Source organism: Arachis stenosperma, chromosome 1, assembly GCF_014773155.1.
Source record: "Arachis stenosperma cultivar V10309 chromosome 1, arast.V10309.gnm1.PFL2, whole genome shotgun sequence".
NCBI classification, from domain to species: Eukaryota; Viridiplantae; Streptophyta; class Magnoliopsida; order Fabales; family Fabaceae; genus Arachis; species Arachis stenosperma.
In genome coordinates, this window is record NC_080377.1 from 49624309 (window position 1) to 49634890 (window position 10582).

Sequence of the window (10582 nt, forward strand, 5' to 3'; positions counted from 1 at the left end):
CTCAATTGAAAATTCTTCATCATTTAGCTTTCCCTCTATACAAAATCTCTTCCAAAACTCACAGTCCACACAAACTTCCATGAACCAAAGCCTCTCAAAGCTTGAGACCATGTTTGAAAAATATGAGAGGGAGGCACAGATATCCTGGAATGAGCAGGAGAATTCATTCAAAAATGTGGAAGTGCTGGTAAACCAAATATTAAGTGCAAGGGAGGAAGTAGAAGAGCAAAATGAAGAGACTCCTGAACTAACTAAGGATCCCCTCCAAAAATCTAGAGAATTGTTGAAAAGACAAGAACAACTCATGGAGGAACAACAACAATCATGGAGAGAACAAGAAATCCTTCTCAAGGAAGTGGATGAGCACATGGAAAAAGGAAGGAGAAACTTAGAACTGCTAAGCAAGGAAGACAAAGACCAATTGGTAGATGTGAAGGAGGAATTGGAAGAACGAGAAAGTAAGGAAGACAATCAAGAGAATCCACACTCAAATGAAGCAAAGAAGCACATGAAGAAAGAGCCTATTGAACCACCATTGCAAGGAATTCTTGATGAAGACAAAACTCCAATAATCACACAGCAACCAAGTCTTGAATCCAAAGAAGTGAAAGAAACTAACAAGAGCACCAATCCTGTCCCTGATCCAACAAGCAAGCTCAATCAAGCCATTTACAAAAGGAAGCTTGCTGAGGAGAGGCCAAGACAAGGGAAACTAGCTGGTTCATCTCTCCCCTTGAGGTCATTCCTCTTAACAAACTGGAAGAAGAGGAAGAAAGTGAAGAACAACATGTCAAGCTAATGACACTAAAAGAGCGCCTGTTGGGAGGTGGTGCACGAAATTGTGATCACTACTTTTCAAAACATAAACAATCCCTAGTAATGGCTCCAAAGACTTGGTGCTCAATACCATGGCATAAACACAACTTCGCACAACTAACCAGCAAGTGCACTGGGTCGTCCAAGTAATAAACCTTACGCGAGTAAGGGTCGATCCCACGGAGATTGGTGGTATGAAGCAAGCTATGGTCACCTTGTAAATCTCAGTCAGGCAGACTCGAATGGGTATAGTGGTAAACGAATAAAGCAATAAGATAAAGATAGAGATACTTATGCATATCATTGGTGAGAGCTTCAGATAAGCGTATGAAGATGCCTTCCCTTCCGTCTCTCTGCTTTCTTACTGTCTTCATCCAATCCTTCTTCCTCCTTTCCATGGCAAGCTTGTGTAGGGTTTCACCGTTGTCAGTGGCTACCTCCCATCCTCTCATTGGAAATACGTTCCTGATGCTCTGTCACAGCATAGGCTATCCATCTGTCGGTTCTCAATCAGGCCGGAATAGAATCCAGTGATTCTTTTGCGTCTGTCACTAACGCTCCGCCCTCAGGAGTTTGAAGCACGTCACAGTCATTCAATCATTGAATCCTACTCAGAATACCACAGACAAGGTTAGACCTTCCGGATTCTCTTGAATGCCGCCATCAGTTCTTGCCTATACCACGAAGACTCTGATCTCACGGAATGGCTGGCTCGTTTGTCAGGCGAGCACTCGGTTGTCAGGCGATCAACCATGCATCATGCAATCAGAAATCCAAGAGATAAACACTAGGGCCTCGAATGCTTGTAGAACAAGAATGGTTGTCAGTCACCTTGTTCATAGGTGAGAATGATGATGAGTGTCACGGATCATCACATTCATCAAGTTGAAGAACAAGTGATATCTTAGACAAAGAACAAGCGAATTGAATAGAAGAACAATAGTAATTGCATTAATACTCGAGGTACAGCAGAGCTCCACACCTTAATCTATGGTGTGTAGAAACTCCACCGTTGAAAATACATAAGAACAAGGTCTAGGCATGGCCGAATGGCCAGCCTCCAAAAGAGGGTTCAATCATCAAAACATGATCAAAAGATGAAAATACAATAGTAAAAGGTCCTACTTATAGAGAACTAGTAACCTAGGGTGTACAGAGGTGAGTAAATGACATAAAAATCCACTTCCGGGCCCACTTGGTGTGTGCTTGGGCTGAGCAATGAAGCATTTTCGTGTAGAGACTTGTCTTGGAGTTAAACGCCAGCTTTGGTGCCAGTTTGGGCGTTTAACTCCCATTTAGGTGCCAGTTCCGGCGTTTAACGCTGGAATTTCTTGAGGTGACTTTGAACGCCGGTTTGGGCCATCAAATCTTGGGCAAAGTATGAACTATCATATATTGCTGGAAAGCCCAGGATGTCTACTTTCCAACACCGTTGAGAGCGCCCCAATTGGGCTTCTCTAGCTCCAGAAAATCCACTTTGAATGCAGGGAGGTCAGAATCCAATAGCATCTGCAGTCCTTTTCAGTCTCTGGATCAGATTTTTGCTCAAGTCCCTCAATTTCAGCCAGAAAATACCTGAAATCACAGAAAAATACACAAACTCATAGTAAAGTCCAGAAAAGTGAATTTTAATTAAAAACTAATAAAAATATGCTAAGAACTCAACTAAAACTACCAAAAACATACTAAAAACAATGCCAAAAAGCGTACAAATTATCCGCTCATCACAACACCAAACTTAAATTGTTGCTTGTCCCAAGCAACTGAAAATCAAATAAGATAAAAAGAAGAGAATATGCAATGAACTCCAAACACATCTATGAAGATCAGTATTAATTAGATGAGCGGGGCTTTTAGCTTTTTGCCTCTGAATAGTTTTGGCATCTCACTTTATTCTTTGGAACTCAGAATGATTGGCTTCTTTAGGAACTCAGAATCCAGATAGTGTTATTGATTCTCCTAGTTAAGTATGATTATTCTTGAACACATCTACTTTATTGAGTCTTGGCTGTGGCCCAAAGCACTCTGTCTTCCAGTATTACCACCGGATACATACATGCCATAGACACATAATTGGGTGAACCTTTTCAGATTGTGACTCAGCTTTGCTAAAGTCCCCAATTAGAGGTGTCCAGGGTTCTTAAGCACACTCTTATTGCCTTGGATCACAACTTTATTTCTTTTTTTTTTTTTTCGTTTTTTTCGTTTTTTTTTTTCGTTTTCTCCCCCTTTTTTTTTTGTATTCACTGCTTTTTCTTGCTTCAAGAATCATTTTTATGATTTTTCAGATCCTCAGTAACATGTCTCCTTTTTTCATCATTCTTTCAAGAGCCAACATTCATGAACCACAAATTCAAAAGACATATGCACTGTTTAAGCATACATTCAGAGAACAAAAGTGTTGCCACCACATCAAAATAATTAAACTGTTATAAAATTCAAAATTCATGCAATTCTTTTCCTTTTCAATTAAGCACGTTTTTATTTAAGAAAGGTGATGGATTCATATTCATAGCTTTAAGGCATAGACACTAATGATCATAAGACACAAACATAGATAAACATAAAGCATAATTTTCGAAAAACAAGGAAATGAAGAACAAGGAGATTAAAGAACGGGTCCACCTTAGTGATGGCGGCTCTTTCTTTCTCTTGAAGATCCTATGGAGTGCTTGAGCTCCTCAATGTCTCTTCCTTGTCTTTGTTGCTCCTCTCTCATGATCCTTTGATCTTCTCTTATTTCATGGAGGAGAATGGAGTGTTCTTGGTGCTCCACCCTTAGTTGTCCCATGTTGGAACTCAATTCTCCTAGGGAGGTGTTTAGTTGCCCCCAATAGTTTTGTGGAGGAAAGTGCATCCCTTGAGGCATCTCAGGGATCTCATGATGAGAGGGGTCTTTTGTGTGCTCCATCCTTTTCTTGGTAATGGGCTTATCCTCATCAATGGTGATGTCTCCCTCTATGTCAACTCCAACTGAATAACAGAGGTGACAAATGAGGTGAGGAAAGGCTAACCTTGCTAAGGTAGAGGACTTATCCGCCACCTTGTAGAGTTCTTGGGCTATGACCTCATGAACTTCCACTTCTTCTCCAATCATGATGCTATGGATCATGATGGCCCGGTCTAAAGTAACTTCGGACCGGTTGCTAGTGGGAATGATTGAGCGTTGGATAAACTCCAACCATCCTCTAGCCGCGGGTTTGAGGTCATGCCTTCTCAATTGAACCGGCTTGCCTCTTGTATCTCTCTTCCATTGTGCGCCCTCTTCACATATGACTGTGAGGACTTGGTCCAACCTTTGATCAAAGTTGACCCTTCTTGTGTAAGGATGTTCATCTCCTTGCATCATAGGCAAGTTGAACGCCACCCTCACACTTTCCGGACTAAAATCCAAGTATTTCCCCCGAACCATTGTGAGATAATTCTTTGGATCCGGGTTCATACTTTGATCATGGTTCTTGGTGATCCATGCATTGGCATAGAACTCTTGAACCATCAAGATTCCGACTTGTTGAATGGGGTTGGTAAGCACTTCCCAACCTCTTCTTCGGATCTCATGGCGGATCTCCGGATATTCACCCTTTTTGAGTGAAAAGGGGACCTCGGGGATCACCTTCTTCAAGGCCACAACTTCATAGAAGTGGTCTTGATGCACCCTTGAGATGAATCTATCCATCTCCCATGACTCAGAGGTGGAAGCTTTTGCTTTCCCTTTCCTCTTTCTAGAGGTTTCTCCGGCCTTGGATGCCATAAATGGTTATGGAAAACGAAAAAGCAACGCTTTTACCACACCAAACTTAAAATGTTTGCTCGTCCTCGAGCAAAAGAAGAAAGAAGAGAGTAGAAGAAGAAGAAATGAGGAAGAGGGAGATGGTGGTGTATTCGGCCAAAGAGGGGGAGAAGTGTTGTTTAGGTTGTGTGAAAATGAAGGGGTTAAGAAGGGTTTATATAGGAGAGAGGGGAGATGAGGTTCGGCCATTATGGGTGGGTTTGGGAGGGAAAGTGGTTTGAATTTGAAGGGTGAGGTTGGTGGGGTTTTATGAAGGATGGATGTGAGTGGTGAAGAGAAAGATGGGATTTGATAGGTGAAGGGTTTTTGGGGAAGAGGTAATGAGGTGATTGGTGAATGGGGGAAGAAGAGAGAGAGTGGTGGTGGGGTCCTGTGGGGTCCACAGATCCTGTGGTGTCAAGGAAAAGTCATCCCTGCACCAAATGGCATCAAAATTCACGTTTTGAGCCATTGCTGGCGTTAAACGCCGGGCTGGTGCCCATTCCTGGCGTTTAACGCCAGGTTCTTGCCCTTTTCTGGCGTTTAACGCCAGTCTGGTGCCCCTTTCTGGCGTTAAACGCCCAGAATGGTGCCAGACTGGGCGTTAAACGCCCAACTGCTAGGCTTACTGGCGTTTGAACGCCAGCAGCATCTTCCTCCAGTGTGTGCTATTTTTCTTCCTGTTTTTCATTCCGTTTTTGCTTTTTCAATGGATTTTGTGACTTCTTATGATCATCAACCTACAAAATAAAATAAAATAACAAAAGAAAATATGTAAAATATAATATTGGGTTGCCTCCCAACAAGCGCTTCTTTAATGTCAGTAGCTTGACAGAGGGCTCTCATGGAGCCTCACAGACTCAGAGCAATGTTGGAACCTCCCAACACCAAACTTAGAGTTTGAATGTGGGGGTTCAACACCAAACTTAGAGTTTGGTTGTGGCCTCCCAACACCAAACTTAGAGTTTGACTGTGGGGGCTCTTCTTGACTCTGATTTGAGAGAAGCTCTTCATGCTTCATCTCTATGGTGACAGAGGGATATCCTTGAGCCTTAAACACAAAGGTTTCTCCATTCACTTGAATGATCAGTTCACCTCTATCAACATCAATCACAGCCTTTGCTGTGGCTAGGAAAGGTCTGCCAAGGATGATGGTTTCATCCATGCATTTCCCAGTCTCTAGGACTATGAAATCAGTAGGGATGTAATGGTCTTCAATCTTAACCAAAACATTCTCTACAAGTCCATAAGCTTGTTTTCTTGAGTTGTCTGCCATCTCTAGTGAGATTTTTGCAGCTTGTACCTCAAAGATCCTTAGCTTCTCCATTACTGAGAGAGGCATGAGGTTTACACTTGACCCTAAGTCACACAGAGCCTTCTTGAAGGTCATGGTGCCTATGGTGCAAGGTATTGAAAACTTCCCAGGATCTTGTCTCTTTTGAGGTAATTTCTGCCTAGACAAGTCATCCAGCTCTTTGGTGAGCAAAGGAGGTTCATCCTCCCAAGTCTCATTTCCAAATAACTTGTCATTCAGCTTCATGATTGCTCCAAGGTATTTAGCAACTTGCTCTTCAGTGACATACTCATCCTCTTCAGAGGAAGAATACTCATCAGAGCTCATGAAAGGCAGAAGTAAGTCCAATGGAATCTCTATGGTCCCATTTTGAGGCCCAGATTCCCATGGTTCCTCATTGGGGAACTCATTGGAGGCTAGTGCACGCCCATTGAGGTCTTCCTCAGTGGCGTTCACTTCCTCCCTTTCCTCTCCAAATTCGGCCATATTGATGGCTTTGCACTCTCCTTTTGGATTTTCTTCTGTGTTGCTTGGAAGAGTACTTGGAGGGAGTTCAGTAACTTTCTTGCTCAGCTGTCCCACTTGTGCCTCCAAATTTCTAATGGAGGACCTTGTTTCATTCATGAAACTTTGAGTGGTTTTAATTAGATCAGAGACCATGGTTGCTAAGTCAGAGTGGTTCTGCTTAGGATTCTCTGTCTGTTGCTGAGAAGATGATAGAAAAGGTTTGCCATTGTGAAACCTGTTTCTTCCACCATTATTATTGAAACCTTGTTGAGGTCTCTCTTGATTCTTCCATGAGAAATTTGGGTGATTTCTCCATGAAGAATTATAGGTGTTTCCATAGGGTTCTCCTAGGTAATTCACCTCTTCCATTGAAGGGTTCTCAGGATCATAAGCTTCCTCCTCAGATGAAGCATCCTTAGTACTGCTTGGTGCATTTTGCATTCCAGACAGACTTTGAGAAATCAAATTGACTTGTTGAGTCAATATTTTATTTTGAGCCAAAATGGCATTCAGAGTATCAATCTCAAGAACTCCTTTCTTCTGACTTGTCCCATTGTTCACAGGATTTCTCTCAGAAGTGTACATGAATTGGTTATTTGCAACCATTTCAATGAGCTCTTGAGCTTCTGTAGGCGTCTTCTTCAGATGAAGAGATCCTCCAGCAGAGCTATCCAAGGACATCTTAGATAGTTCAGAGAGACCATCATAGAAAATACCTATGATGCTCCATTCAGAAAGCATGTCTGAGGGACATTTTCTGATTAATTGTTTGTATCTTTCCCAAGCTTCATAGAGGGATTCTCCATCCTTCTGTCTGAAGGTTTGGACTTCCACTCTAAGCTTACTCCATCTTTGTGGTGGAAAGATCTTTGCCAAGAAGGCATTGACTAGCTTTTCCCAAGAGTCCAGGCTTTCTTTAGGTTGAGAGTCCAACCATATTCTAGCTCTGTCTCTTACAGCAAAAGGGAATAGCATCAGTCTATAGACCTCAGGGTCTACCCCATTAGTCTTGACTGTGTCACAGATTTGCAAGAATTCAGCTAAGAACTGATGAGGATCTTCCATTGGAAGTCCATGGAACTTGCAATTCTGTTGCATTAGAGAAACTAATTGAGGTTTAAGCTCAAAGTTGTTTGCTCCAATGGCAGGGATAGAGATGCTTCTCCCATAGAAGTCGGAAGTAGGTGCAGTAAAGTCACCCAGCACCTTCCTTGCATTGTTTGCATTATTGTTGTTTTCGGCTGCCATGTCTTCTTCTTCTTTGAAGAATTCGGTCAGGTCCTCTAAAGAGAGTTGTATTTTGGCTTCTCTTAGCTTTCGCTTCAAGGTCCTTTCAGGTTCAGGGTCAGCTTCAACAAGAATGCCTTTGTCTCTGCTCCTGCTCATATGAAAGAGAAGAGAACAAGAAAATGTGGAATCCTCTATGTCACAGTATAGAGATTCCTTGAGGTGTCAGAGGAAAAGAGAAATAGAAAGAAGAAGGAGAATTCGAACTTGATTAGATAAAGTTCGAATTGTGCATTAAGAAGGAGTGGTACTCCATAATTAGAAGGATATGAGAAGGAGGGAAGTAATTTTTCGAAAATTCAATTAAAAGATTTTGAAAACATTTTGAAAAACATTAATTGATTTTCGAAAATAAAAGTAAGAAAGAAATCAAGTGATTTTTGAAAAAAAATTTGAAATTAGAAGTTAAAAAGATTTGATTGAAAACTTATTTTGAAAAAGATGTGGTTAAGAAGATATGATTGGTTTTTAAAAAAAATGTGATTGAGAAGATATGATTTGAAAACAATTTTAAAAAGATATGATTTGAAAAACAATTTAAAAAGATTTGATTTTAAAAATTAATGACTTGCCTAACAAGAAAAGATATGATTCAAACATTAAACCTTTCTCAACAGAAAAGGCAACATACTTAAATTGTTCAATCAAATCATTAATTGTTAGTAAGTATCTTTGAAAAAGGAAAGAAATTGATTTTGAAAACATTTGATTGATAAGATTTGATTTGAAAAAGATTTGGTTTTGAAAAACTTTGAAGACTTGAAAAAAATTGATTTGAAAACAAAATCTTCCCCCTTTAGCCATCCTGGCGTTAAACGCCCAGAATGGTATACATTCTGGCGTTTAACGCCCAAAATGCACCCTTTTTGGGCGTTAAACGCCCAACCAGGTACCCTGGCTGGCGTTTAAACGCCAGTCTGTCTTCTTCACTGGGCATTTTTGAATGCCCAGCTTTTTCTGTATAATTCCTCTGCAGTATGTTCTGAATCTTCAATTCTCTGTATTATTGACTTGAAAAGATACAAATTGAAAATATTTTTGGATTTTTAATAATAAAGAATAATCAAAATGTAACTAAAATCAAATAACAATGCATGTAAGACACCAAACTTAGCAGTTTGTATACTACTGACACTATATGAGACACATAAACACTCAAGTCAAAAGAATTCAAAGATCAGAGTAAGAAATCATCAAGAATTACTTGAAGACCCTTAAGACACATGAATGAATGCATGCAATTGACACCAAACTTAAGATGAGACACTAGACTCAAGCAAGAAACATCAAATATTTTTGGTTTTTATGACTTTTGTGAATTTTTTTTTTTTTGTGATTTTCGAAAATTAAGTGGAAAAAGATATCAAAATTCTTGATGAGAATTCCAGGAATCAGTGCAATGCTAGTCTAAGACTCCGGTCCAGGAATTAGACATGGCTTTACAGCCAGCCAAGCTTTCAAAGAAAGCTTCGGTCCAAAACACTAGACATGGCCAATGGCCAGCCAAGTCTTAGCAAATCATTGCTCCAAAAGCAAGATTGATGAAAATCAACAAGCTCTTGTGATGATAAGTTGAAACCTCGGTCCAATGAAATTAGACATGGCTTCTCAGCCAGCCAGATTTCAACAAATCATCATGAAACTCTAGAATTCATCTTCAAGAATTTTGAAAAAAAAATAAATGCCTAATCTAAGCAACAAGATGAACCGTCAGTTGTCCATACACAAGAACAATCCCCGGCAACGGCGCCAAAAACTTGGTGCACGAAATTGTGATCACTACTTTTCAAAACATAAACAATCCCTAGTAATGGCTCCAAAGACTTGGTGCTCAATACCATGGCATAAACACAACTTCGCACAACTAACCAGCAAGTGCACTGGGTCGTCCAAGTAATAAACCTTACGTGAGTAAGGGTCGATCCCACGGAGATTGGTGGTATGAAGCAAGCTATGGTCACCTTGTAAATCTCAGTCAGGCAGACTCGAATGGGTATAGTGGTAAACGAATAAAGCAATAAGATAAAGATAGAGATACTTATGCATATCATTGGTGAGAGCTTCAGATAAGCGTATGAAGATGCCTTCCCTTCCGTCTCTCTGCTTTCTTACTGTCTTCATCCAATCCTTCTTCCTCCTTTCCATGGCAAGCTTGTGTAGGGTTTCACCGTTGTCAGTGGCTACCTCCCATCCTCTCATTGGAAATACGTTCCTGATGCTCTGTCACAGCATAGGCTATCCATCTGTCGGTTCTCAATCAGGCCGGAATAGAATCCAGTGATTCTTTTGCGTCTGTCACTAACGCCCCGCCCTCAGGAGTTTGAAGCACGTCACAGTCATTCAATCATTGAATCCTACTCAGAATACCACAGACAAGGTTAGACCTTCCGATTCTCTTGAATGCCGCCATCAGTTCTTGCCTATACCACGAAGACTCTGATCTCACGGAATGGCTGGCTCATTTGTCAGGCGAGCACTCGGTTGTCAGGCGATCAACCATGCATCATGCAATCAGAAATCCAAGAGATAAACACTAGGGCCTCGAATGCTTGTAGAACAAGAATGGTTGTCAGTCACCTTGTTCATAGGTGAGAATGATGATGAGTGTCACGGATCATCACATTCATCAAGTTGAAGAACAAGTGATATCTTAGACAAAGAACAAGCGAATTGAATAGAAGAACAATAGTAATTGCATTAATACTCGAGGTACAGCAGAGCTCCACACCTTAATCTATGGTGTGTAGAAACTCCACCGTTGAAAATACATAAGAACAAGGTCTAGGCATGGCCGAATGGCCAGCCTCCCAAAGAGGGTTCAATCATCAAAACATGATCAAAAGATGAAATACAATAGTAAAGGTCCTACTTATAGAGAACTAGTAACCTAGGGTGTACAGAGGTGAGTA

At 40.9% G+C, this 10582-nt stretch overlaps 1 non-coding gene across 1 annotated transcript; it reads left to right on the forward strand.

Moving 5' to 3' along the window:
- The first annotated feature begins 7121 nt into the window (after window positions 1-7121).
- Window positions 7122-7229, forward strand: LOC130949046 (small nucleolar RNA R71). The gene has a single exon (XR_009073317.1). It is a non-coding gene; the product is annotated as a small nucleolar RNA R71 (small nucleolar RNA).
- The last annotated feature ends 3353 nt before the right edge of the window (window positions 7230-10582 follow it).